The sequence below is a fragment of the Myotis myotis genome, unplaced genomic scaffold (genome assembly GCF_014108235.1).
Source record: "Myotis myotis isolate mMyoMyo1 unplaced genomic scaffold, mMyoMyo1.p scaffold_m19_p_15, whole genome shotgun sequence".
In the NCBI taxonomy this organism is placed as follows: Eukaryota; Metazoa; Chordata; class Mammalia; order Chiroptera; family Vespertilionidae; genus Myotis; species Myotis myotis.
Window position 1 is genome coordinate 39,723,534 of NW_023416319.1, and position 10,999 is coordinate 39,734,532.

Consider the following 10,999-nt stretch of genomic DNA (forward strand, 5'->3'; position numbering starts at 1 on the left):
CAGTGCCCCTTTTTTGTAAGTTTGTTATGACTTAAGACTTTAATAGATTTTTAAATAATGGTTTCATTTTTATCTGGCATTTTATGTGCACCAGGAAATACATGAAACAATGACAGCAATGGTGTTTTATTTTAAATAATGTGTGAGTTCAAGCAGATGATAATCTAGTAGACACTTATTATATCTTTCTTTAATTGTAAATTTTTTGTAATGGACAATTCATCTTCCCTGATTCACCCAGATGGACCTAGTATTAATAGTTGTCAGACCTTTTTTTTTAAAAAAAATATGTATAATACAAATTCAAGAACTTCGCATAAGACTTTTGTCAAGTTCAGAATTCTTTCAAGAACACTGTTAATCACCAGTCAAGTGGTTAAGAAATAGAACATTGCCAGTGCTGTAATCATCTGTGTATGTCACTGTACCACCACCTCCACTTCCTCCCAGTCTCCCAGAGGAAATGTCCTTCCTGAAGTTGGGATAATAATTTCCTTGCTCTTCTATATAAAGTTTTACCACTTCCGTATGCATCCTTAATATAGGTGGTTTAATAATATAGGTGGTTTTTCTTTTTTTTAAAGTTTTTTTTAGTTTTATTCGCCCCACAGGCTTTATTTTTTATTTTTATTTTTTTAAATATATTTTATTGATTTTTTACAGAGAGGAAGGGAGAGGGATAGAGAGTTAGAAACATCGATGAGAGAGAAACATCGACCAGCTGCCTCCTGCACACGCCCTACTGGGGATGTGCACGCAACCAAGGTACATGCCCCTGACCGGAATCGAACCTGGGACATTTCAGTCTGCAGGCCAACGCTCTATCCACTGAGCCAAACCGGTTAGGGCCCCCACAGGCTTTATTAAGATTCCACCCATTGTCCTACTTGTCCTCTGCAGTGAGAATATTTCAGGTCCAGGATCCAATTCAGGATCACCTGTTGCATTTCAGCTGTCATGTTTCTTTAATTTTCTTCATATGCGTCAGTCTTCATCTTTCTTTGTCCTCTGAACTTTGACATTTTTCAGAAATGGGGCCAGTTATTTTGTAGTTTGTCCCTTGGTTTGGGTTAATCTGATACTCCATTAGTCTCAGGTTATGCATAGGTGGCAGGAATACCCTAGAAGTGACGCTGTGTTCTGCAGGTGATCCTAGCAGGTTGCAGGCGATTGTGACTCGTTCCCTTACTGGTGATGTTATCTTTGATCACCAAGTCCTGGACATGTCCTCCAAGTTTCTAGAAGAGTACTAACTAACCCGTGGGGAGATTATTTGAAGTTTTGAGAATATCTTATTCCTTATAGTACACAGATGGCTCTTACTGAATCAAATTACCATATTGATTTTCAAACTCTATCATTCCTTCTGCATTTATATTAGTACACATTTTACTAATTTATTTACTTCTGTCCGTGTGGATCTATGGATTCTGATTTTATTCAATGGGTTATAATTCATTACTATTGTTACAGTACTTACCCTGATGCTCAGACTGTCCCTGATTTGGCCAGTGGGAGCTCCTTCAAAATGGCTCTGTGCCTGTCACTCTTTGGGCACAAGATGGTCCAGGCTTACTTTACCAGCCCCAGGTCTGGCCTCACCCCTTTTTGCTAAGAGGACCCGCAGGCCAATGCTCTATCCACCGAGACAAACCGACTAGGGCCAAGTGTTGGTACCCTTTTTAATTTTTTTAATTGATTTCAAAGAGGAAGGGAGAGGGAGAGAGAGGTAGAAACATCAGTGATGAGAGGAACATCAGTCATTCATGGGCCGGCCGCCTCCTGCACGCCCCCTACTGGGATCGAGCCTGCAACCGGGCATATACCCTGACTGGGAATCGAACCATGACCTCCTGGTTCATAGATCAACGCCCAATCTCTGAGCCACACCAGCCAGGCAAAATGTTGGTACTCTTGACATTGTCCCAGAGGTCCCTTAAACTATCCTCATTTTTAATTTGTATTCATTAATTTTTAATGTGTTTTTATTGACTTCAGAGGGGGGGGGAGAAAGAGATAGAAACATCAATGATGAGAGATAATTATTGATCTGCTGCCTCCTGCACACCCCCACTGGGGACTGTGCCTGCAACCCAGATTGAACCCAGGATCCTTCAGTCCCAGGCTGACTCTGTCCACTGAGATAACCTCTCCAGGGCCAGGCTCCTCATTTTTTAAAATTTATTTTTCTTTTTGCTCAATTGGGTGTTTTCCACTACCTTGTCTTCCAAATCACTAATTCGATTCTCTGCTTCATCTAATCGGCTATTTATTCCAACTAATGTATTCATTTCAGTTATTTTATTCCTCATTTATGGCTGTTTATTGTTTTCTATCTTCTGGTTGAAGTTCTCACTGAGATCAATGAACATCCTTATAATCAGTGCTTTGAATTCTTACCTGATTAATTGCTTGTGTCTATTTCATTTAGTTATTTTTCTGGGGTTTTGTCTGGCTCCATATTTTTCTGTCTCATTTGGACTGTGTGTGTGTGTGTGTGTGTGTGTGTGTGTGTGTGTGTGTGTTAATATATTTATTGATTTCAGAGAGGAAGGGAGAGGGAGAGAGCGATAGAAACATCAATGATGATAGAGAATTATTGCTCAGCTGCCTCCTGCATGTCCCCCACTGGGGATCAAGCCTGCAACCCAGGCATGTGCCCTTGACAGGACTCAAACCCGGTTCTCTTCCTTCCGCAGGCCGATGCTCTATCCACTAAGCCAAACCAGCTAGGGCTCTCTGTGTTGGTTTGAATCGCTTTTGGTGGAACAGCAACCTCTACTGGTCTTGAAGGAGTGACCTGTGTAGTAGCTGTGTATCCTGGGTGTTTTGACAGGTCAGCTGATGCTGGAGCATGAGTGGCCACAGGCAGAGGGGAGGGACAAGACTTAGCAGAGTCTGGACCTGTAGCTGGAGTAGTGACAGGCCACACGACTTATCAGGGTCTGGACTTACAGCCAGAGCAGGGACCGGCCACCCTGGAAGCTGGAGCTGGTTTGAGCCATAGGGATTCGCAGAGGTAAGCCACTGAAGCGGGTGTGGTCTGCAGGGAGTCCAGGGGACAAGCCATAGCTGAGTGCGAGCTGTAGCTAGAGCCCTGTGAGTTGAGTTGGGGGGAATTCCTGGGCCTGGAGAAGTCTGTGTGGCTCTCTCTCTCTCTCTCTCTCTCTCTCTCTCTCTCTCTCCCCCCTCCCTCCTCTCACTTCGATAACATAGAAGCTATGTAGTCGGCCCTCAGTTCTTCAGGAGTAATTGCTGTCTGTAGGTGTAAATTCCATGTGTTCTTGGGAGAAGGTGAGTTCAGGGTCTGCCTATGCTTCCATCTTGGATTGAAGCCATAATATTTATAGTTTTTAAGGATAAACTTCTATGGGAGAAATTCCTAGGAGGGAGATTCCAGTGGGGGCATATAGTTAAGACACTTTTCCTTAAAAACGTATCTTTTTTATGATTACAAAAGTAATCATGTTTATTATAAAACTGACCTCATTATACAAATTGATTAAAAGTCACAGAAATGTATGATGCCAAAAGTGAAATTAACTAACCCCATACCAAATAACATGCGCTTGGTGTATGTCCCTATGGCTGTAGTAACATTTATTATTATTTTAGATTGTGCTACATTACTTCTTTGCAGCGTTGTTCTTTTCATATTAATTTATTGTGTACTTCTTTGGGTGTTAATATATGATGATCTCCATTGTGATTGACAAATATGGACTTAAGAATACTACTGAAAAACATAAAGGGAACTAGCAGTAAATTTAAAATAGAACATGTCTTTTAAACTAATAGAGGGGGAAAGGCAATGGAAAAGAAAAATAACCCATTTAGCAAAAAACCTACCAACACCAAACATTTATTATTATGATAAATGTCACCATCTAGAAGAAATGCCACTCTTGTGTAAATAAAACAGCGTCTAAATTAAGTGATATGTTGTCCATTAGGGACACTCCTAAAGCAAGGGGAATTGAAATGCAAAGAATGGGCAAAAATATTCCAGAAAAATGTACACAAAAATAGAATGTACCTCTAGGTGTGACATTTTAAGTTTTGGTAACTATTACCCTCTGTAAATTTAAGCTTGAACCAAGAGCAATAAGGTTATCACACCTAGATATTTTCAATCACTATTCTTTGTTAATCTGACATTTAAAATTGACTGCATTGTTTTAATTTTTAAATTGTTACTGAGCTTTTCCAGCTTTATTGAGGTATAACTGACAAATACAGGTGTAAGATATTTAAGGCATGTAATGTTGATGATTTGTTACATGTTCAGTATACAGTATTATATGTACGTTGTCAGGAATTCCCCTAATCGAACTAAACACTTCTATCACTTTATACATATATTTACCTTTCTTTTTAGATAAGAACATTTCAATTCTACTCTTTTAGCAAATTTCAATTATACAGAACAGTGTTACAAACTATATTGTCAGCATGGTATACATTAGATCCTCAGACCCATTCATCTATTTTCACTTTTGTTAATCCTCACCAGAGGATATTTTTTAAAGATTGATTTTAGAGAGAGTGGAAGGGAGGGGGAGAGACAGAGAAAGGGGGAAACATGGTTTGGTAGTCTCCCGCACAAACCTGGTTGGGGACTGAACCTGCAATGGAGGTACATGCCCTTGACCCGAATCAACCCTGAGACCCTTCAGTCTGCAGGCCAACGCTCCAACCAGCTAGGGCAGCCCTCATTCATCTTATAATTGGAAGTTTGTGTGTACCATGTTACTAACCTTTCCCTGTTTCCCCTACTCCCCTAGCCCCTGCCAATCACTTTTCTATTCTCTGACTCTTAGTTACCTTTTTAGATAGCACGTATAGGTGATAACCCTGCAATTTTTATCATTCTGTGTCTGACATTTCACTTAGCATAGTACTCGTCAGATTCGTCCATCTTATTGCAAATGAGAACTTTTGAAAAAGTTGACTAATAGGCTGGCCCCATTCTGGGGCTCAGCCCATCCGGTTTTCCAGATGACCAAAAATAAAATAAATTAAAAAGTTGACTAATATTCTATAACCCATTTTTCTGTGGACAGACACTTAGGTTGTTTCCTTACCTCCACTATTGAGAATAATGCTGCCATCTCATTGTGGTGATAAATCATTGTGGCTTTGATTTGCATTTTCCTGGTGATTAATAATAATTAGCACCTTTTCATGCACCTGTTGGCCCTTTGTATTGTTGGGAAGATACTCTTCTCAACCCTCCCTGCATATACACACAGAAGTCTATATCATTTGTTCTTCAGGGTTTTTTTCATGATATGTTTTAGAGTCTTAGACCTTTGCCATTTCAGTACATGATATTTTAATGACTACTTAAAATTCCATTATATAGAGATAGCATACTATCCTTTATTCACCCAGTCCTGTGTAATTTTGAAATATTTGCCATTATGATGCGGCTCAAATGAGCCTTCCATAAATATTCTTTTTTTAAAAATATATTTTATTGATTTTTTACAGAGAGAAGAGAGAGGGATAGAGAGTTAGAAACATCGATGAGAGAGAAACATCGATCAGCTGCCTCCTGCACACCCCCTACTGGGGATATGCCTGCAACCAAGGTACATGCCCTTGACCGGAATCGAACCTGGGACTCCTCAGTCCGTAGGCCGATGTTCTATCCACTGAGCCAAACCAGTTAGGCAGGGCCATAAATATTCTTGTATATATTTTTTTATTATAGAAAACTCCAAATCTAAAAATATTTTTAAAATTATTACTTTTATTAAAAATGGAAAAATTAGCCCTAACCGGTTTGGCTCAGTGGATAGAGCGTCGGCCTGCGGACTGAAAGGTCCCAGGTTCGATTCTGGTCAAGGGCGTGTACCTTGGTTGTGGGCACATCCCCAGTGGGAGATGTGCAGGAGGCAGCTGATCGATGTTTCTCTCTCATCGATGTTTCTAACTCTCTATCCCCCTCCCTTCCTCTCTGTAAAAAATCAATAAAATATATTTTTAAAAAAATGGAAAAATAAGGAGAAATTTCCATCATTGTAGTTATCTATGGAAATACTAGTAAAAGTAGGAAAAAAGGACTAAATCCATCACGGTATTGTATGTGTGTGCGTGCGGGAGAGAACTAATGGATGTGTCTCTCACGATATTTCTCTCTCTGTCTGTCTCTCCCTCTCCCTTCTACTCTCTCTAAAAATCAATGGAAAAATATCCTCTGTGAGGATTAACATGCACACAGAAGAAAAGGAGTTAGATTAAATAACAAACTACAGACCAAAGCTCTGGTTAAGAGGAAAGGTGCCACAGAGTCAGTGATGTTGGGCCTGCAGGAGGCAAGAACATGCAAGTACATCCAACATAACTTTCCTAACCAACCCTGACATTTATTTATTTATTTATTTTAAAAAATATATTTTATTGAGTTTTTACAGAGAGGAAGGGAGAGAGATAGAGTGTTAGAAACATCAATGGGAGAGAAACATCGATCAGCTGCCTCCTGCACACCTCCCACTGGGGATGTGCCCGCAACCCAGGTACATGCCCTTGACCGGAATACGAACCTGGGACCCCTCAGTCCTCAGGCCGACGCTCTATCCACTGAGCCAAACCAGTTTCGGCAACATTTAAAGATTCTGTTTCCAGAAGAGCCACCTCCTGAAAACAAGTATTGGAAAAATTGACATTTGGAAAGGAGGAAACTCTATTCCTTTATTCTAAAAGAATATTTGCAGATGAATACAGCAGAGTTGGAAAATCTCTCCAGATTATTCACCATGTAAGATCAGTGCTTCTTAAAAAAAAAAAAAAAAAGAATCATTTGTTTTTATTAATTTTTTAAAAATATTTTTTTATTGATTTTAGAGAGGAAGGAAGAGGGAGAGAGAGAAACATCAATGATGAGAAAGAATCATTGATCAGCTGCCTCCTGCACACCCCCAGTGGGAATCGAGCTCTCAACCCAGGCATGTGCCCTTGACCAGAATTGAACTTGAGACCCTTCAGTTCACAGGTCGATGATCTATCCACTGAGCCAAACCAGCCAGGGCTCTTTATTCTTTTTTGTTTGTTTGTTTATTCATTTTTATTTTTAAGATAAACATCCAACTTAAAAGAATGAAAGACAGAAATACCCATGTGAGAGAAACACATCTATTGGTTGCTTCCTGCATGTGCCCTGACCAGGGCCCAGGTCGGGGACCAGCCTGCAACCAAGGTACGTGCCCTTGACTGGAATCGAACCCGGGAAACTCCGGTCTGCAGACCGACGTTCTATCCACTGCGCCAGTCCACCTATGGCAATATCCAACTTTTTTTTTTCTCTTTTAGAAATGATTTACTTATTTATTTTTAGTTTCTAAAACAGCGGTTCTCAACTTGTGGGTCGTGACCCCTTTGGGGGTCGAACGACCCTTTCACAGGGGTCGCCTAAGACCATTGGAAAACCACATATAATTACATATTGTTTTTGTGATTAATCACTATGCTTTAATTATGTTCAATTTGTAACAATGAAAATACATCCTGCATATCAGATATTTACATTACCATTCCTAACAGTATCAAAATTACAGTTATGAAGTAGCAACGAAAATAATTTTATGGTTGGGGGTCACCACAACATGAAGAACTGTATTAAAGGGTCGCGGCATTAGGAAGGTTGAGAACCACTGGTCTAAAGTTTTACATTTGACCTCTTTTTCCCCAATTGACTAGCCCTCCCCTCCCCTGACCCACGTCCCCCCCAGCCATTCCCACCCAGGCAAGCCTCTGCTGCCTCAGTGCCTGTGTCCATGGGATATGCTAATATGCATGCATAAAAAGTCCTTTGGTTGCTCTCTTTTTAAATGAAAAATTTCAGACATAAAACAAGTTGAGAGAATAAGGCAATGAGCACCACTTTACCCATGTTCTTAATCCAATAGGTGTCTTCTTTTTTTATGTGTATGGACTCATGAAAAGTTAGGTCTCTTAATAAGAGCATTCTATGCAATCGTAATACCATTATTAGAATTCCCTAATAGTAGCTAATATCTAGTCTATGCTTAGATTTGCTCTTTTGTCCCCAAAGTAAAACTCACGTTTTGAGCTTAGAGGATAAGCACCAAGACCAAAGTCCAGGATGAGGAGATGCATTGCAAACAAAGTGCAATCAGTTGATATGATAAATATCTTTGCACAGATAGTAAAGGAAGGAATGCTCAGTTTTATCTGAGTAAGGCTGGGGGATGAATAAAACACTTGATTCTATCACTTGGGTGGTTGTTAAGAAATACTTTGCTCTACAGATCACCTTTCTTCCAAGTTCTCCATGTTTTGGGGCAAGTTGGAGAGGGACAGTTGAATGACCAAAGGTCATTCTTTGTTGCTACGGGAGCCCAGACGGGCTGCTTCAAGTAACCTAGGCGGAATCTAGGCTGGAGGGGGTGGGGCTGATGTGGGAATACTGTTGCTGCTAGAGACATTCTGTAAAATCGACCAGGGCTAGGAACTGGAGGCCCTGCTTGCAGGATTGAGAATTGTGAATTGTGCTCTGAGGATTAAGGCTTAGGTTCCCCTACCAAGCTGCTCCTTGACTCTTCATAGAATTTTTACCTTCAGACCCAAGGGAATGTTGTAGTGATTAACAGAGATGGGGAATCTTTTTTTCTGCGAAGGGACATTTAGATATTTATAACATTGTTCGCTTAATATAATTTACTTAATATAGATTTATGTGGCCATGAAAAAAGCTCCTAGAGTTATTGAATTTCTGCTGCCTTGGCAGGGCTAAGCCAAATGATTTTGCGTGCCTTATATGGCCCTCTGGCAGACCGTTCCCCACCCCTGATTTAGACTCTTGATTTTCTAGGGTAATGTTGGTGTTTAGACAGGTGCAGTGTGGAATTCAGCCTAAAGCAACGACATTTGCATTTTAAAAGAAACCCTTAAATAACTGCATTGTGTAATACTTGAAATTTGGTAGTGCAACTAAACAGCTGACTGTGTGATTCGATTTGATTTTAATTAATTGAAATATAAAACTGAAGTAAAGTGAAATATTTGTCAATTAACTATTTGTTTTATTTTGCCATCACTACATTTTACGTGGTTATCATTGAAAATTTAGCTTGAACGGAGATTTATTACGTGTGAAATATACATTGAATTTCATAGACTTCATATTAAAAAAGTAAATATCTCAGGTACTTTTTAATATTAATTATGTGTTGAAATAATATTTTGTCACGGTGGCTTAAATAGAAATATGTGAACATTTATTTCACTTGTTTATTTTTACTTTTCACAACCATTAAAATGTGGTCTCCATAGCCTGGCTGGTGTGTCTCAGTGGTTGGGCATCGACCTATGAACCAGGAGGTTATGGTTCGATTCCCAGTCAGGGCACATGCCTGGGTTGTGGGCTCTACCTCAGTGTGGGGCCTGCAGGAGGCAGCCAACCAATGATTCTCTCTCATCATCGATGTTCCTATTTCTTTCCCCCTCTCCATTCCTCTATGAAATCAGTAAAAATATATATTAAGAGAAACGTGGTCTCCATAATCGCTAGTACCTTTTCTCTCCTATGACATCCTATGAATATTTGAATGAATGCACTGAGGAAGAAGCAGTAAGAATGGAGATGCAAGATGAATGGGATAGGTTTTCAGGAAAACTCTGCTGAAGCTGTGTTATTGGTTCTTGTCTTCTTGAAGGAAATATTTCAACAATTTATTGGCCCCACAGCAAAAGCATCCTTAGGACAGGGAAACAAGGAAGGGCATAGAAGAAGCAGCAGGAGAGCCTAGGCTGGGCTGCCTCAGCTCACTGGGAAGTCAGAGAAAGGGGGTCTTGGAGACAGGTTTAGGGGGCCCAGGTTGAGTTGCAGCTGTCCATTGCTCCCTTGGTTGCAAGCCTCATGGGGTCCCTCAGAAGTTAGGGCATACGTGCCTTTGGAGGAAGGAGAGGAGGACTGGAATGGCACAGGCATGCCCACTGGAGGGAGAGAGTGCTGGGATCCTAATTGTCAGGTATATCATTGCCAAATATGTCCTCCCCTTCAGTGGGCTTCCTTTTCATTTTGTTGTGTCTCATCATTGATGTTTCTGTCTCTCTTTCCCTCTCTCTTCCTCTTTCTGAAATAAATAAACTTTTTTTAAAAAAAGGACAAAGACATTACAAGGGGAATAAAATTATTAGTTTCTACCCCTTTTGCCCTGTGTTTATACTCAGGATGCTCCTGACTACAACTAAAACTTGCTTAAACAGCAAGCAATGCATTTTCTGACATAAGAAATTGAGAGACAAGCGATTTCAGGTTAATAAATTCAGCAATTCGAGCTTATCAGAGTTCCATATCTGTTTTTCTGCACTTCCGGACATTTTTAAATGGAATGCTTCACGAATTTGCATGTCATCCTTGCGCAGGGGCAATGCTAATCTTATCTGTATCATTCTGATTTTAGTATACGTGCTGCCGAAGCGAGCACTCTGGACATTTTTATTCCTTACAATGTGTTCACATCACTAGAACTTTAAGAGTCAAAACATTACTCAATAGCATATTTCAACAAAGATTTTTTATTTAAAGCCTTGGTATTTAGGGAAGGTCTTGTTGGAGGTCGAATCAATAGAATATTCATCTGCTTTATGCTGTTGTACCAAAAAGAGATTATTCTCTGAATTTGTCTGTCTTTGGGTGTGGACACTAGCTGGATTTGTTATCAGTCTCCCTGAGTAGGGTAATTTAAGCTATTTAACTCTGGGGAGCACTGCAAACCATTTATTCTTAAGTGTTCTTGGTTTAGGAAAGATAGGATTTACTAAGTGGCTGCAAATGGCTGTATCTTGAGTTTCCCTATTCTGCTAGTCCTGGAATTTTCCTAGCTTCTTACTATTCTGTCACAGTTGGAGGCTGAATTTGGTTCTTGAATGTACAAGGATCCTCAGAAGATTTATGGGTTATTAGGTTTTGAGGTTAAAGCAGATTTGGGGAAGTAGTAACTAGTTAATTTTTAGACATGGCTGAGTTGTA

At 40.0% G+C, this 10,999-nt stretch overlaps 1 non-coding gene across 1 annotated transcript; it reads right to left on the reverse strand.

The window, feature by feature from the left end:
• Positions 1–10,347: 10,347 nt before the first annotated feature.
• LOC118670407 lies at positions 10,348–10,454 on the reverse strand. Its single transcript, XR_004972308.1, has one exon. It is a non-coding gene; the product is annotated as a U6 spliceosomal RNA (small nuclear RNA).
• Between the last annotated feature and the right edge of the window lie 545 nt (positions 10,455–10,999).